This window comes from Stylophora pistillata, chromosome 3 (assembly GCF_964205215.1).
Source record: "Stylophora pistillata chromosome 3, jaStyPist1.2, whole genome shotgun sequence".
NCBI classification, from domain to species: Eukaryota; Metazoa; Cnidaria; class Anthozoa; order Scleractinia; family Pocilloporidae; genus Stylophora; species Stylophora pistillata.
This window is the reverse complement of record NC_142521.1, coordinates 23,120,408-23,135,934: the sequence shown is the minus strand read 5'-3', so window position 1 is coordinate 23,135,934 and position 15,527 is coordinate 23,120,408. Positions and strand designations below refer to the sequence as shown.

General features: G+C 39.3%; 1 non-coding gene across 1 annotated transcript in view; it reads right to left on the bottom strand.

The window, feature by feature from the left end:
- Nucleotides 1-5,679: 5,679 nt before the first annotated feature.
- Nucleotides 5,680-15,527, bottom strand: part of LOC111335016 (uncharacterized) — a 15,170-nt gene continuing 5,322 nt past the window's right edge. Inside the window, exons 2-3 of the transcript XR_015998598.1 lie at nt 10,718-10,802; nt 5,680-8,009 (exon numbers count right to left, since the gene is read on the bottom strand). This is a non-coding gene — a transcript (uncharacterized LOC111335016). The remainder of the gene's footprint in view (nt 8,010-10,717; nt 10,803-15,527) is intronic.

The window sequence follows — 15,527 nt, the reverse complement described above, 5'->3', positions numbered from 1 at the left end:
TAATTTTCTATTTCAAGTGTCGCGCTGGCCACTACACCTTACCCATAGCTGATTATGTCAGGCCTAAAGGTACCCGTCTTACTCGTCATAGCTCTGATCAAGACGTACTAACTCCCAAGTGCCGAACAAAGCTTTTTCAATTTAGTTGCTTTAATCGTGTCCCTAAACTCTGGAATACCTTACCTGTATCCACTCGTACTACTAGTTCACTCAATCAGTTTAAATCTCACGTACTCCAACGCTATTCGGCTGCTTTTCCTGCAAACTATGACGTCACTAACTTCAACTCCTGGAAGTCGATCTGCTGCAAATGCAGTAGATCTTCTATTAGTTGGTAACTGCTGCTATTAGGACTTTTTGTCTGCTGCATGAGGGATTTATTCCTATCGTTTTTTATTTTATAATTGAGTTTTTTATATATATACTTTTTACACTCGCTATTGTTTACATAGTTAGTATTTGTGTACTTCTCGTAAGGGCACACTTAATTTGGAGCCTCACTCTGTTGTGTGTCCGAACCCTTGTCCTCCGTTCTCTTCTGTGTCTTGTTCATATATATATTTTAGTCTTTTTAGTATGGTGAAAGCGATTAAATAAATAAATAAATGTTTTTTTATTTAGTGCTTCAAGCTTATTCTCATCGCCTGCTCCACATAAGTGCCAGACAGAAGAGAAATGATAAAAATGAAGTCAAGTATACGCTTAAGGGTTCCCTGCGTATGAGTTTTCGATAGCGCAACATGACATTGAATTGATTAGTAATCTTTTTTGCATAAATCTGGTATATGTTTAGAAAAGTTCAGGTTAGCTATTTCCATTCCGAAAATGTGTAACGTCTCCTTTACTGGGAAGGAAAAACCATACTCCGTATCACCGAGGACTAGACCCTGATGCTTGGTCTCACTAACTAACATCCCATTTTCATGGTACCACTGATTGGCCGCCCAACATCAAGAGATACGCATGCTTCTAGAGCTGCCGAATCGACATGGGAGTAGTAGACCTGATGATCATTCGCACAAGCGTTCAACTTGGCCTTCTTGACATGGAAGAAAAGATCGTTAGTAAAAATGTTAAATAGTATAGGACCTAGCACACACCCCTGCGGAACCCCACGCTTGACGCTTTCCCAGGTCGAAAAGGTGTCTCTAATTTTAACTCTGAGTTCCTTCAGAGAGATAATACCTAATTAGGTCACAAACTTTGTTGTCCATACCATAGGCTGTTAGTGTCGAAAGGAGGAGTGGATACTGAATGATATCAAACGCTTTGGAGAAATCCATAGAAACTACCGAAATGAGCCGCCCCTCTATCACGCATCATTCTCCAGTTCTCCGTCAATCATAGCAAAGACGTCTCGCAGCTATGAAACTTTCTACAGGCGCTTATGAAGTCTGATAAGAGTCCATCGTAGCCTTCGTTCATCTTCCCCGATAGAGCCCTTTCAAAAATATTGTTAAGAGCTGGGAGCACAGTTACAGGCCTATAGTTGATCTTACAAAACTCGTCGTCTTTTTTATACGAAGGAGTCACCATGCCCATCTTCCAGCTTTATTCCCTGCACCTTAAGCCCTCAAAACTTGTAGCAAAGGAGTCTGTAACCTGACTTCTTTCGTCTACGTGTAATGTTATTTGGATGGCATTAAATACTCAGGCTGAAGCTCTCAATGGTGCATGGTGTTATTACAAATGCTAATATCCAGACTAAATATTGATATACATGTAAGGAATTGGTCACTAATTGTGTGAATTTTAAAGGTTGGGAGTCTGGATAAGCAAGGATCCATCCACAATTAGAACTGAATTTAATGGGCACCCTCCTCTTTTAACTCGTGTTTTCACTGCCTTCTTTCTTCAACGTTTAGGGCACACGTGAAGGCTACTGTGTGGTGGATGTCCTCCCCCGGCAGGCCCCCATTTAAACCAGCTTCAAAGCTGAACTGGGCTAGCCTGTCTAAATATCGCAAATACAAATACAAAATGGAAAACATAGCTGTGCATTTAATGTATAGCCTGGGTTGTTACACGAGTTATCCAATTTCAACAAACAACCCCGTCTTTTCAAAAACTTTCATGTTAACACTTTGTGAATCGGTGATGGTCAAATGAATATCTTTTCAGATCAATAAAGCGTATTCTTGCGTTTAATAATAGAATGTTGCTTCAATTCTACCTTCCAGGAGATTCATCCACAGGCTGAGATACGATACTATTTACAATTCTTTTAAGGCCAATAGCAACATCAACTCAACTTTAAAACTAACGAGAAAACTTGATTGACGTTTGTAATTAATTTCTTTAATTTACATGTACAAATGAGATCCAGTTATTTCTTCTAGGTTTCTATAAACATCTTCATTATTGAGTCCTAAGTCTCTCTTAATCATCAAGTTTGAAAAAAATCTTTTCCTAGCTTGTCTCCGTTTAAAACAAGCGTTCGCAGAAAGAAAAAACAGGTGCAAGATAAATTTTGTACTTCGGTAGCCAGAATTGCCAAGATCATGTATGAGAGACTGACATTATATGCAGTTACAGCAGAGGTTACCGAATTAGATACCGAATTAGATGTTGGTTTACGTGGGAATGCTCTCAAATGGTTTCAATCCTATCTTTCTCAAAGAAGCCAGCGGGTCTCTATACATGGTACTTTGTCCAATTATTTTGAATTGGACTGTGGTGTTCCACAGGGCTCTTGCCTTGGACCTTTATTATTCATAGTTTATATATCAAAGCTATTTGCTATCATAAAGAAACATCTTTCTAGTGTGCATTGCTTTGCCGATGATACGCAATTGTATCTTAGCTTCAAGTCTGATGATGTCTAGTCTTGATGAAGCTGTCAGTGCTATGAATAGATGTATTTGTGATTTAAGAAATTGGATGATTAGGGATAGGCTAATGATTAATGACGATAAAACTGAGTTGATCTTAATAGGAACTAGACAACAATTAGATAACATCAACGATGAATGGAATATTTCCGTAGGTGATTGTGATATTTATCCTAGTTCCTGTGTTAGAAATCTCGGTGCATGGTTTGATAATAAGTTGTCAATGTCAACGCACGTTAATAAAATTGGTAATTCCGCGTTTTATCACCTAAATAATATTAGGAGGATTAAGAATTATTTATCTCGCGATTCGTTATTGACGCTTATTCATGCTTTTATCACTAGTCGTTTAGACTATTGTAATGGACTTTTGTATGGCCTTCCTAAGTCGCAAATAGCCAAATTGCAACGTGTGCAGAATGCTGCGGCGCGACTTGTACTAAGCTTAAGTAAGTATTCGCATATTTCTCCTGCGCTTTGTCAACTTCACTGGTTACCAGTACAACATCGTGTTCATTTTAAGATCATAACTTTAACATTTAAAGCTATTCATGGATGGGCGCCTAGGTATCTCATTGACCTAATTAACATCAAGCCTAGGTCTGTATATAATCTTAGATCACATCAAAGTTTATTACTTGACCCTCCTAAGGGGAAATGCTTGCCACGTTGGGGGACAGATCATTCTCTGCTGCTGCCCCGTACTTATGGAATGCTCTGCCAGCTGAATTACGTGATATTCAATCACTTTCCATTTTTAAATGTAAGCTGAAAACTTATTTATTTCGAGCAGCTTTCTCAAAGTACCCTGTCTGACAATTACTTTTATTAGTATTACTAATTATGTTCCTTATTAAGATCCTTATTCCTAATTGAGATTCTTATTATGGATATTCTATATTATTAAAAACGGGATCATTGGATAATGCCATTCAAGACTTTTTATTGACTTAGCCATTATGGTATATGAGCCAATATACCATAATTTACAAATATGGTAAGCGTACGCGTCAGCTTAAAATCAAAAGGGGGCTAAAAAATCCAGTTTCTTCTTACAAAATAATAATTTCTTGGGGGGCGTTTTTAATAAAACAATTATTCCACTCGCGCTTGTTGGATATGAGATGATTATAGCCAACTCGGTGCTATGCGCCTCGTTGGCTATCTATCATCTCATATCCAACACGCGCTCGTGGAATAATTGTTAATTATTCTTATTTTTAACATACATTGTACTATGTACATGTAATTACGTTTATAAATTTGAATTTACTGTAGTATTCTAAGTTGCTAAGCACTGTTGATCATTGAATGAAAATAGCGCTCTAGAAGTTATTAAATTAAATTAAATTAAATAACGGAAAACTCTCAAAAAGGACGCCATGTATCAATAACGAAACGCGAATTGTCGAAAGACAAGAAAGAAATAACAGTTTTACCCTGAGTTGAGAGTGATTTCTTTTTAATTTTCTACGCTTATCAGCGAGGGTGACACGTTGGAGAAATTTGTTGGAGCAGTGCCACCCTGCCCTCTCCTCCCCAACACAGACTGGTCCCTTAGTCCCCTATATAACCTCTTCGACAGCCAGTGTTGGGAATTTTTTAATAAAGTGAAGGGCTAGAAATACATTTACTAAAGCTCTGCTAAGTCTATCTTTTGAGAAAAATATGCGTTTTCACCTGTTTCAAGATACCTTTTGCAAAAACGTATTTTTGAGCCCGATTTGAGCTTGTTTTATGGGCAACCGTAGCGCTTTTCACTTTTTGGCCAAATTTCGCTGACCACATTGCATTTCACCTGGATTTCGTGTCTTCTTACAGATATCAACGCAATGTATTAAAAAAAGTATGCGCAAACTAGCAGTGTTTCTGCTAGTTTGCGCATACGTTTTGCAAAGCCGTGTATTAGACCGTTCTGACCAAACTGAGGAAATTTTTGCACACTTTCGGCTGAATCTCGCGGAAAACTTTGTGTTACCGCCTGAAGTCGGTGTTTTCTTGCAGATTCTATATTAATGTGAATGCGTTTTTGGCTTCTTTGCAGCGTTTTTCGCTGGAAAACTGCTAAATTCGCCAAAAGTACAAAACTAGCGCGTTGTTAGGGTTTTTCTTTTCTGGCCAAATGTCGCTAAAAACATTGCGTTTAAGGTGGCTCAATAGGGCTATGCAAGATCACGAATCGCGCGGCAGTGACATCAATCGAAAGTTAATATTCTTGTTGTTTTTGCTATTTTTCAAATCAAAGCTACTGAAACATAAAGAACAAGGGCCTACATTTTCTGTACAACAGTCACCTCTGAAGTCAAGGCTTTTAGTCCCATATTAAAACTACTCATTTATCGCCATTCTTGACGTCTGTTTGACTTTGATTTCAATTTTCTTCAATTTTCTTCAATTTCCTTCAGTAAAATTTGCTATTATTCTCCGACCGGGTAGAGTCTGACAAGACGAAACTTTTAAAATTGAAAAAAATTGGGGTTGTCGAGGTAGTTTTTTCGCTTTTAGCATTTTTGTTGTTTTTTGGCTGAGCGAAAAACCTGTCTTACAAATTTTTCTGATAAATTCACAGCAAGGAAAGCTGTGAAAGGGTATAACATCTCTGCCAAATTTTAAGGAGTCTCACCGAAGGAAATACGAGAAATCTGAGGGGGAACTTTCTATTTTCTCACCTCAATGGCAATTACGTCATCAGAATAGGAACTCGCCAAGATCGCTACTTGAGCATGCGCGAATTTTCCAACCACGCGGTTTTGTGGAGGACGAATGTGTAAACGCGGGCGGTCATTATCTTTGACGTTTTTGTACAAACTGCTTTTGACCTGAAAGTCAGTTGAGAACATACCTTAATTCAGTATGTCGCACAATCCCTGGAAATCTCTTCGAAGTGTTTCGAAATTGCGGAAACTATTCTCGTCGTGTTTGTGACCCTTGGTAGCGATGAGCGACTGGACAATGGCGGTCTCGTCAAAATACACACAAGACCTTTCCGTCCAAATCGTTGGTACAAATTATTTAAATCCTCATATCTTAGGCCACTGCCAGCAAACTTTTTCGGCAATGCTTTGCTTTACTGGGCTATCCGCATGACCTTGGTTGTACAGCTTTCCTCGAAAAGACAGGAGTCTCTGATGACGGTTGTCAAGATATTTCAGGTCTTCGGCGGCGTCCTTGACAGAGATTACAGAACTTCTCTTCACCAGCATTTCATCAGACAAAGCCAACCTAGACGAAAGCAAGATTCTTCGAAGAGCGATCACGTCCTCTAGGGCGTCGTAGGCATCAAAGGTGGTTTGAAATAAATGTTCGAAAACGGAACTCTGCCCAGGCTTTGGAAATTTACCTTCTGCGTTTTGGAGGGAACAGTGCTTGCTTTTGATGAGTGATTTCATCAGTGTCAGAGTGTCTGCAAACCGGATGGAACTGATGGAACTGAGCTCCGCAATAAAATTTTTGCCACCGTTTCGAAGAAGGATTGGAATATCAAATGTGGCGGCGTTGTGTCCAGCCAAGATTGTACAAACGGGCTTTGTGGACCGTGTTGAAGCTGAATCTATGCTGGCCCTCAAAAAAGTTAAGAACTTGCGATAACTCAAAGGCTTCTACTAGTCGATTATCTTTGAAAAGTCGGTGGATTCCATTGACAGTTTTAACTTTAAGTTTGTTGCCATTTGACGCGTGAGAATCTGTCTCTGGCTGGTAGAATATAGCATGAGAATTGTTTACCTGACCTATCCGCGGCAGCGAGCTGGCATACTTCTGCTGATTTTCCCGTTGAATTTGTCTCGATGTCAAATAAAACAAAGTGATAAAATTTACTGTCATCAAATTTTTCCTTTTTGAACTGTGGGTCTCGAAGTGTATTTCGGAACTGCATTTTCGTACTGTTGTTGTTTTTTCGTGATAGCAGCGGTTATATCATAAAGATCAGTGATTGAAAGTTCAGAATTGTTCAACTCCAATGTTGTCGCAGAAGAGTTTAGGTTCAGGCCAATGCCACTTTCATACATGGTACTTTCTTTGCCCTCGTTTTTCGAGGTTTCTGAAATCTGGTGTTTGTGTAATTGTGATCGACGTCGCTTGAATGCAACTGTTGATTTCCTTTGTTTGTCCTTCGAACTTTACTAGTCCATTTTCGTATTATGATCTACACAGAAAAGACCTGGCTCTATGTTAAGTGACGCTAGAGTTTGAGGAATGTACCTGTAACCTAAATGTCCTTGAGAGACACTACAGGACACTCGATAATCATTGCTCTCACTTCCCCCGTAAAAGTGAAATTTGGGGTTCTTCGAGCCCACCACACTGTTCAACCACATTACGTTGAGAATTTGCTGCAGGTGAAAATTTGTTTATAACAATGTCTGTGCTATATTCATCAAAGAGAGATTTCAGGGCTGATTGAAGGCTATCTCCCTGGAGGTCTTTGCCATAGGGAAGATCTCTGTGACAATAATGAGAAGGGTCTTTCTTGTATCGACAGCATATTTCTCTACAACCAGTATGGTCACCAAATGCATGAGGCACAATGCTTTGAATTGCAGATTTCATGTTTATAGCATCCCCCTTATTTTGTGCAATACAGTATGTAAAGGATTTGACAAGGTAATTTATGACTTTCTGTGACAACACTGAACTGTTGGGGAACTTACTTCGTTGGCTCAAGTTGTATAGGCGTGTTATAAGGGATCTTTTTATGTGAACGGCATCACTCCATTTTTCCACACCATAGGGTACTTTTGCTTTAGGTGAGATTCAGTCATTGAATCATCATCCCTGGTGTAAATTGAAAATTTGACATTTGATTTAGTTACCTTATTGAAAAGTTCAACTGTAGCTAAAGGCTCCATTGACTTTGAAGAGCCTGAATGATTTTTTCTACAGTTGTGGTCATTTGGTTGTTTTCCTGCCTTTTTAGCTTCACCACAGGAGCGGCACATTTTATTTTTTGTTGTGTAGTCAAGGACCTTACCAGTTGAAAAGCCCATGACTGCAGCATGTCCGGTCTTAGAATTGAAACCTCGCCCCCGTTTCTGCCACCCCGTGTCGTAAGAACAGGCAATAGGTACCAAATTGTTCTGGTCAGGCTTGTTACCATTTTCAACTGCCTTCTCTCGTTCAAGGTTTAGGAATTGCTGGCAACTATTCTTTGCTACTAGCTCTATTGCCTTTCCAGCTTCCCTTTCCCGATTTTAAAAAGTTGATGAGTTCAGTGCAGGCACATTGAGGATTGAAAGTAAATTGTTCAAATGGGTGTTGCCCACTCCTGTGTGTAAGCGGCCAAGGGCAGCTCTCGTGTTCACATCAAAGGTCAATGGAACGCGTGCACCAGATCTGTGCTCTTTTGATGTTTTAATGGTGTTTTCCGCATTGCATTGGCTGCATATAACAGTAAACGTGCTTGCCTAGCCACTGTGCTGCTCTCCAATAAAATTGCCAAGAGACAAAGGACCTTGACATATTGTAAAATACACTGTAAACTAACAGGGAAAAAAGACTCCATCCACAATATTTGTTATGTTCTTTTATATGATAATGGTGTAAAACATGCTATAGTCCAGTTAAAAAGGGTGAGAATTTACCGCAATGACAAAATGAGCATTCCTTCAGACCATCTGTAAGGGTTTCTAATTGCACCAGTCTGGATCCTTGTGGCAGGTTCGCCTTCCTCTTAGCTTTATTCTGCTGATGGGAATCAGGGTTGGAATCAAAAGAACAGGTAGGCCGATAATTAGGACAAGCTTGGCAGGAAAATCTTACCGAAAAATAAGACTTCCGAATAAAGAAAAATGTACTGACCTCACGTGCTCGTGTCATTCGTTTTGCTGGGGGTTCGTTTTACTTGGATATGTTATCATACTGGAGCTTCCTTTTGGCATTCCACGTTTTGAACCCTTCGTGTAACCTTTTTATTTCCGTTTCTTTTCTGGTTTCGATCGCTTCCACTTTCCGAAAGCGACCTGACGCATTACGGATGTTGTGTAGGCGTTGTGTAAACTTCTGGTCTTTCAATGTCAATATTGTGCTAATTACTAGAAAGTATCGATGCCGTTTCAATCGCGTCAAGTAAACTTCGCGATTATGTGACAAAAATTGTGCACTCGCGTGAAGCCGTCATGTTTGTTTACTTATTTGATGCCATTTAAAAGCTCGCGCCATTTTCGTACCCATTCTTCGCCCGGCCAAAAAACCCTATTGAGCCACCTTAACTCGTCCCGAATCATTTCCCCAAAAAGTCCTTTGGAGATCCAAAAGAACTGCCTTCCGCCTTCCGAAATCCAGATTTCCGGTTAGTTATTTTGTATAGCACATCGTTAAATCACGGGTTACTTTTGACCTATATATATATATATTTTTAATCCAGTTAAAAGTAGATCGGATACGTTCAATTAGATTGTGTCAATAAATGGTCAAGAATTGCTCAAACTGCAATCAACATATGTTTTGATGTTGTTTTTCAAGATTTGGTACTTTTTATCAATCCAGGTTTTTCATTTTGTGACGCGACGCTCCGAGATGCGTGTGAAATCTTGAGCCTCAAAAGCCACATTTTGGCGGAATTCAGTTGTTATCGATTTTCTCGAAAATAAATCGATATTCAGCCAAACGAACTATGCAGTGGTTTTTTTTACTCTTAGGGCAACCTAACTTAAGAATATGAGCCGAATCGAGTTTTTGGCTGTTGCCATCATATTTTGAAAATGTTCTATTTTGGGCACAATTGCTTTTAAATAGTTCACTTCCTTATCTCTGACAACTTACACAAAGGCTACGAGCAGTAGGTTTTCCCATTGTAAGTTTTTCATGACATCAGATATTCATCACATCATTATTTCATACATGTATTTGAAGGCATAGGTAGATTTTAATCATTATGTTATCAATTATTTCCCCATTTTAAAACACAGTCTTATGGATGAGAAAGATGGCAAATAAGTCAAACCGTAGTCACGAATGTTTTGTTTGTCATATTTACGTAATTACACATTTACATTACATATTTACGTAATTACACATGTGCGATTGATTTTGAACTTTGATTGCATTTACACCTCGTGATCAATTATCGTTGTCTGGCTTAAATAACGTTGTAAATAGGTATGTTTGGATTTGTGTGATTAAACAAATGGAACCGGGACGAACAATGAGTTTATTATTATACCGCCTCCCGGTTAGCTCAATAGATAGAGCGCTGGACTGTTCTGCGGGAGGTCGAGGGTTCGAGCCCCGGCCGGACCAACACTCAATGTCTTGAAATAATTGAGAAGAATTTGCTAACTTTCTATAACATCAAGAAATGATTACACATTCTAGTCTTCTCAGATAGGGACGAATAAATGGAGGTCCCGTCTCCTGCAGGGTTGGGGTAGGAGACGTTAATTTCCCACACACGAGATTACTGTGCGATGGACGTCCTCCCCTGGGGTGGGATGGGTGGGAAGGTGAGATCGATAGACTGAAGCGGCAGCCAGAGGCGCCTGATATGCTGACGTCTGTTCTCAACCTTACACTGCACCCGTAATTCAGCCTCTGGGCTGCAAGTGGTCAGATAGAAACTATATTCATATATTCATACGATATGTATCATACTCCAGTCAAAGTGCTCTTCTGTAGAATTAAACTCCAAACTCATTGAAATAAAGTTGAATTTGTAATTCAGGTGTAAAATAGAACCAAGCCTCTTTACCAGGACGAAGCAGCAATGCCATTTCTACAATTTCAAACAGGAAATGCCAAAAAAAATAAAGATGGAATTTAATTACAGTAGAGCTGCTAAAATATGGCATGTCTTTTTAATGAGACTTCAATCGTTAGTTGGCACACACATATATAAAGGAGACTTTATAAAAAACCAGAGCAATAACATTGCAGATTTGGGAGAATCATACTCTATCATGTAGACTAATAACACCTGATCACGTGAGTTTACTTTGGAAAGAGAACCCTGCAACACTTCAGTTTTATCTTCACGCACTTAGATTAAAACAAAATTTAATTATTTGCGAGCAGTTTAAGGGGTAAATTAAACTTTAAAGTTTGCATCAAAAGGAACTCATTCAAATGAAAAAGAGCAGAAGGATATCATCTAAATTTATATGCTTAGAATCGTACGAAAAGTTTGAAATGTGCCTCATCCCTGGTGCAGATACAAATTACTTATTCAAATCGCGAGGGTGTAACTCAATGAATTCAAAAGAAAATATTCCAGCAGGTTACGGTTATGGTTCATGAATTGTAAACTGATAACGTGGCTGGATTTCAGCTTGGCGTATTTGTGATGTTGATACGAATTTATCGTTTATGTTCACTTATTGAAATTTCGGGGGTGCAATTTAATGATTTTTACGCAAAATAACCGTTAGATTACCTAAACGGATTCATGTACTGTACACAGTTTATGTGAAAAAACTGCTCATGAATTTGAAACTGTAAATAACGACTATTAGGCTTACCATGCGTAGGCTTAGCCAGCGTGCTTGCGAGCACATCGTAAGGACTCGATCCGTTTCAATACTCGATCACAGCTCGGACGCTTCTTCCAAAATACAATGTAAAAAGTTCCAAAGACTTATTAGTATTTAGCTCCCAACGTTGGTAGAACATAGGCATGCTACGCATGCAGGAGTTATTTTTTATGGGATACTTAGGTTTAAATAGGACACTAGATAACTGATGCTGGTGTCTGAATAATTGCGGACAAAAATAAACTGCATTGGTACAACGCTTCCTGCAGTCCCCTCCATAGCCCTAATTTGAACTTGCCACGCAACGCTCTCTCTCTCTCTCTCCAACATTACATGATGAGACCAAACAACGACCTGCTCGTAGGTTAAAATTGTGCTTATTGCCTTTCCTTCGTCAGAGACAAAGTCCTAGTTATTATTCTGACCATTAAGGGCCAGAATCACACATTCCGTTTGGTTTTTCCTGTGCAAGAAAATGCACAATAGCGCGCAGCGTAAAGTTATGTGGTGGACATATCCAGGGAACGAGGTTGAGTTTTAGCATCGAGTGTCAGTCAGATTTGAAGTACTGGCCGCGCATTAACGATAAGCTTGTCACAGTTTCTACTCATCTTTCGAGTGAACTTAAATATATCTATTTAAGCCTAGTACCGTGAATCACTACTATTGTTAAAGTACTGATGAAAACGAAAACCCTTGGGAACAGTAAAAGTTTTGGCCGATTGTTTAAATTCGATTAATTAATACAATCATCTTTAATATGTAAACGTTGGCGATTGAATCCATCCGTAAATTAATATTGTGGACAAAACAATTATACTTTTCTGACCAAAATAAACTTGTGGAAGTCACTGCCACATACTTTTAATTTCAATTAGTCAAAAAACTCGAGGTCTATAAAATACCTTCTGTGATATATCGTTCCGAGGCAGAAAATACTTCAGAGGTTTGTTATTAGATGTCAGCAAGAGAAATCCTTATATAAGAACGATCCTTCGAAGTAAAGCACTATTTGAGCAATAGTGGAAATCAGACCTGAAAAAAATTTCAGGCCTGTACGGGATTCGAACCACTGACCTCTGCGATACTAGTGCAGCGCTCTACCAATTGAGCTAACAAGCCAACTGGGAGCAGGCCATCAAATTAATTCGATATAAACCCGTAGATGATAAATCGAACAACAACAAACATATGAAACATATGAGTGAACTGCGGTTATGAGACGTATATAAGAACGATCCTTCGCAGTAAAGCACTATTTGAGCAATAGTGGAAATCAGACCTGAAAAAAATTTCAGGCCTGTACGGGATTCGAACCACTGACCTCTGCGATACTAGTGCAGCGCTCTACCAATTGAGCTAACAAGCCAACTGGGAGCAGGCCATCAAATTAATTGATGGCCTGCTCCCAGTTGTTAGCTCAATTGGTAGAGCGCTGCACTAGTATCGCAGAGGTCAGTGGTTCGAATCCCGTACAGGCCTGAAAAATTTTTTTCAGGTCTGATTTCCACTATTGCTCAAATAGTGCTTTACTGCGAAGGATCGTTCTTATATACGTCTCATAACCGCAGTTCACTCATATGTTTCATATGTTTGTTGTTAAGAGAAATCCTTGTAAACAAAGTCATCGCGTTCAAATGCAAATTTTTAATGAGTGATCCCGCATTTCCTCTGGCGATTTTAGTATTTCCAAATTGTCATGGATGGCATCGACTTGTTCCGAAGTCTAAGTCTCCACAACTCTCCATGTTAACAAACCATGAAAAGCACTCGACGGCGATTTTGCTAAAACAGCAAAGCCCTGAATTCGAACCAATTCAATTCAATCCGCTGATCCACAAATCCGGCCCAAATATAGGCTCCGTGTAGTCTCTTGTTCAGTAACAAATGGTTGCCTCAAGATAATCTTCCATGTAATTTTGCAGTGTAAAGCTCTATTTTATCTCTTACAGCCTCTGGACAAAGATATTTCTCTGTCTCCATTCTTCGAACAGTGGAGTAGATTGAAGCAAGAGAAAGTATCACTCTTCAAAGGATAATAAGGTGGGCCACTTGATTGGTTGTTGCCTATCTGGACTTTGCTCTGTGCGTGCGAAATACGCGATAAAAGGCAGGTTGTTTACAGGAAATTGACACGCAATGGGGTAAAGTCCAGATTAGTTAAAAGCGAATTTTATTGGTAGAAAACGTCTAAACACGTGAGAGTTGCGTGGAAAATTAACCGACCGTACCATTCTGTCCCTTGTGAAATATTTTTCATTGAGGTAGATTTATGTCATAAAATTTACGTTGTTTACTGGAAAATGGCATTTCATCTCAGAAAGTCTAATCCATACTGGCGAGTAAAAAGTAAACACGCAATTGTAAGGGGAAAGTATTGTTTAAACAATAATAATTTAATTCTTGGAGAACTTTTAGAAGCAAAGAAACGGATATGTAACGAGGCAGTCGACGCAGAAAGTAAATGTAACTTGGTGGTCGTTTCAACCGCTCCTAAAATAGCAACCATATGGCAAAGAAAAAGATAATCAAATATGATTTATGCAAATGTTTTGCGCAAGTTTTACCATAGTCAGCAGAACTGGCCCTTCCAAAACAACACGCTATAGCGCTAAATTCGTGTTAGGCCTTTAGCTGACGGTGTGTGCGTCGCAAGGGAAGGAGCGGTACACAAGACGTGAACGTTTTAACTCGCTAATCGGTAGAAAAAGTTCCCTGATCACCTTTCAAATCCAGACAGATCATAGCGATAAAATCCTCACGAAGGACATAAGGCATTACATTGAATAGATGATCTTACAACTCTTGTAGATGTCATCTTTCCTCGTTCCTTGAGCGAAATTCGAAATTGGAATCGCTGATTAACTCATATATAGCAATGAAGTATCCTGACGTTGCTCCTATCAACATCTCAAGTAATATTTGAATCAAAATTTTCTCATGTTCCACTCAGTCTCCTTCAGAAGGAAGAAAAAGCATAGTCATACAACGATCACAACTCCACCGCTTTCACAACTCGTCTGATACATTTCCTTAATTCGCGAACCGCTCTCTCCGACTCACGCTTTGATTCGCTGAGATTTGAAGACCTGTCAAACCACAAATTAGCAAGAACACTCTGTTGGTGCGACATCAAAAAATACTACAATCTGATTGGTTTGTGATACATCAAAAATGGGCCAATCATACTGCGTTGAGATACACAAAGAAAAAGATGCGCCAATCAGATTACTTAGAGATACACCAAATTGCGCTGATCAGATTATACTACACCACAATACACCAATCTATACGATAACATATAGTTATTTTTTTTTTTAAAAAAAATAACTCAAAAAACGGGTTATACGCCTCAATAAAAATGGCGGACTGACGGTTGAGACCTGAACCCAGTTCACGAAAACGAGGCTTAAGAGGCATAAGTTGACCTAATGATCCTGATGAGGCTGTAAGTTTTGTTCCAAAGGTTGTGGATCGTGCAATTGCCCATCGTTTCATCGCGAAATTCAGAGGGATAGGTCGATCTTACGTTGCTTGAATATATCTTATTGAGTGTTTTGTTGTAGAAATTGCGGCGAGTTAGATACACAAAGAGCTCAACAAGGACGGCCTGAGGTAAAATGAGCTAAAATGCAAGGGAGAGAAGTGCAAAGGCAACAACAAAAACGACCGGGCTCAAAACACATACAGCTTCTCTAAAGGATGAATATCTTAAAGGACCACGCTTAATCAGGATGCATTGCGCGAGTAGTGGTCTTTTTCAGTATTTCTGTATTACAGAAAAGGGAAGCCTACCGTGCGTTTAATATTACTCGATTAAATCTTTACAATCTTGATCGGTGAGAATCTAAACAGCGCAGGTTGCGGGTCGTGAGTTGCGGGTAAATTGTCGCGGGTCGCAGGTAAACTGTTACGGGTCCCGAAAATTGTCGCGGTCAAGGAAGATGTCTTTTCCTAAATGCAACACTTCTCACCACGAACGGCTGCTTTGATGCAACCGCATTCTTTGTGCAAATATTTTTATTCACTGGCACTATCCCAACTAACTTTCTAAAGTTTTCGCTCTTGGAAGTTCCCTGGCTCTGAAATCCTCGTCGATTTCTCGATAAACATAATAAAACTGTTTTCAAAATCGTTTGTTACGTTTTTGTATGTTTTTGCTAACCTGCCGTCAGCGGGCTTCTAAAATTAAAAATAGTTTTTAAGTTCAGTGCATAGCTGCTCTAAGTTCATC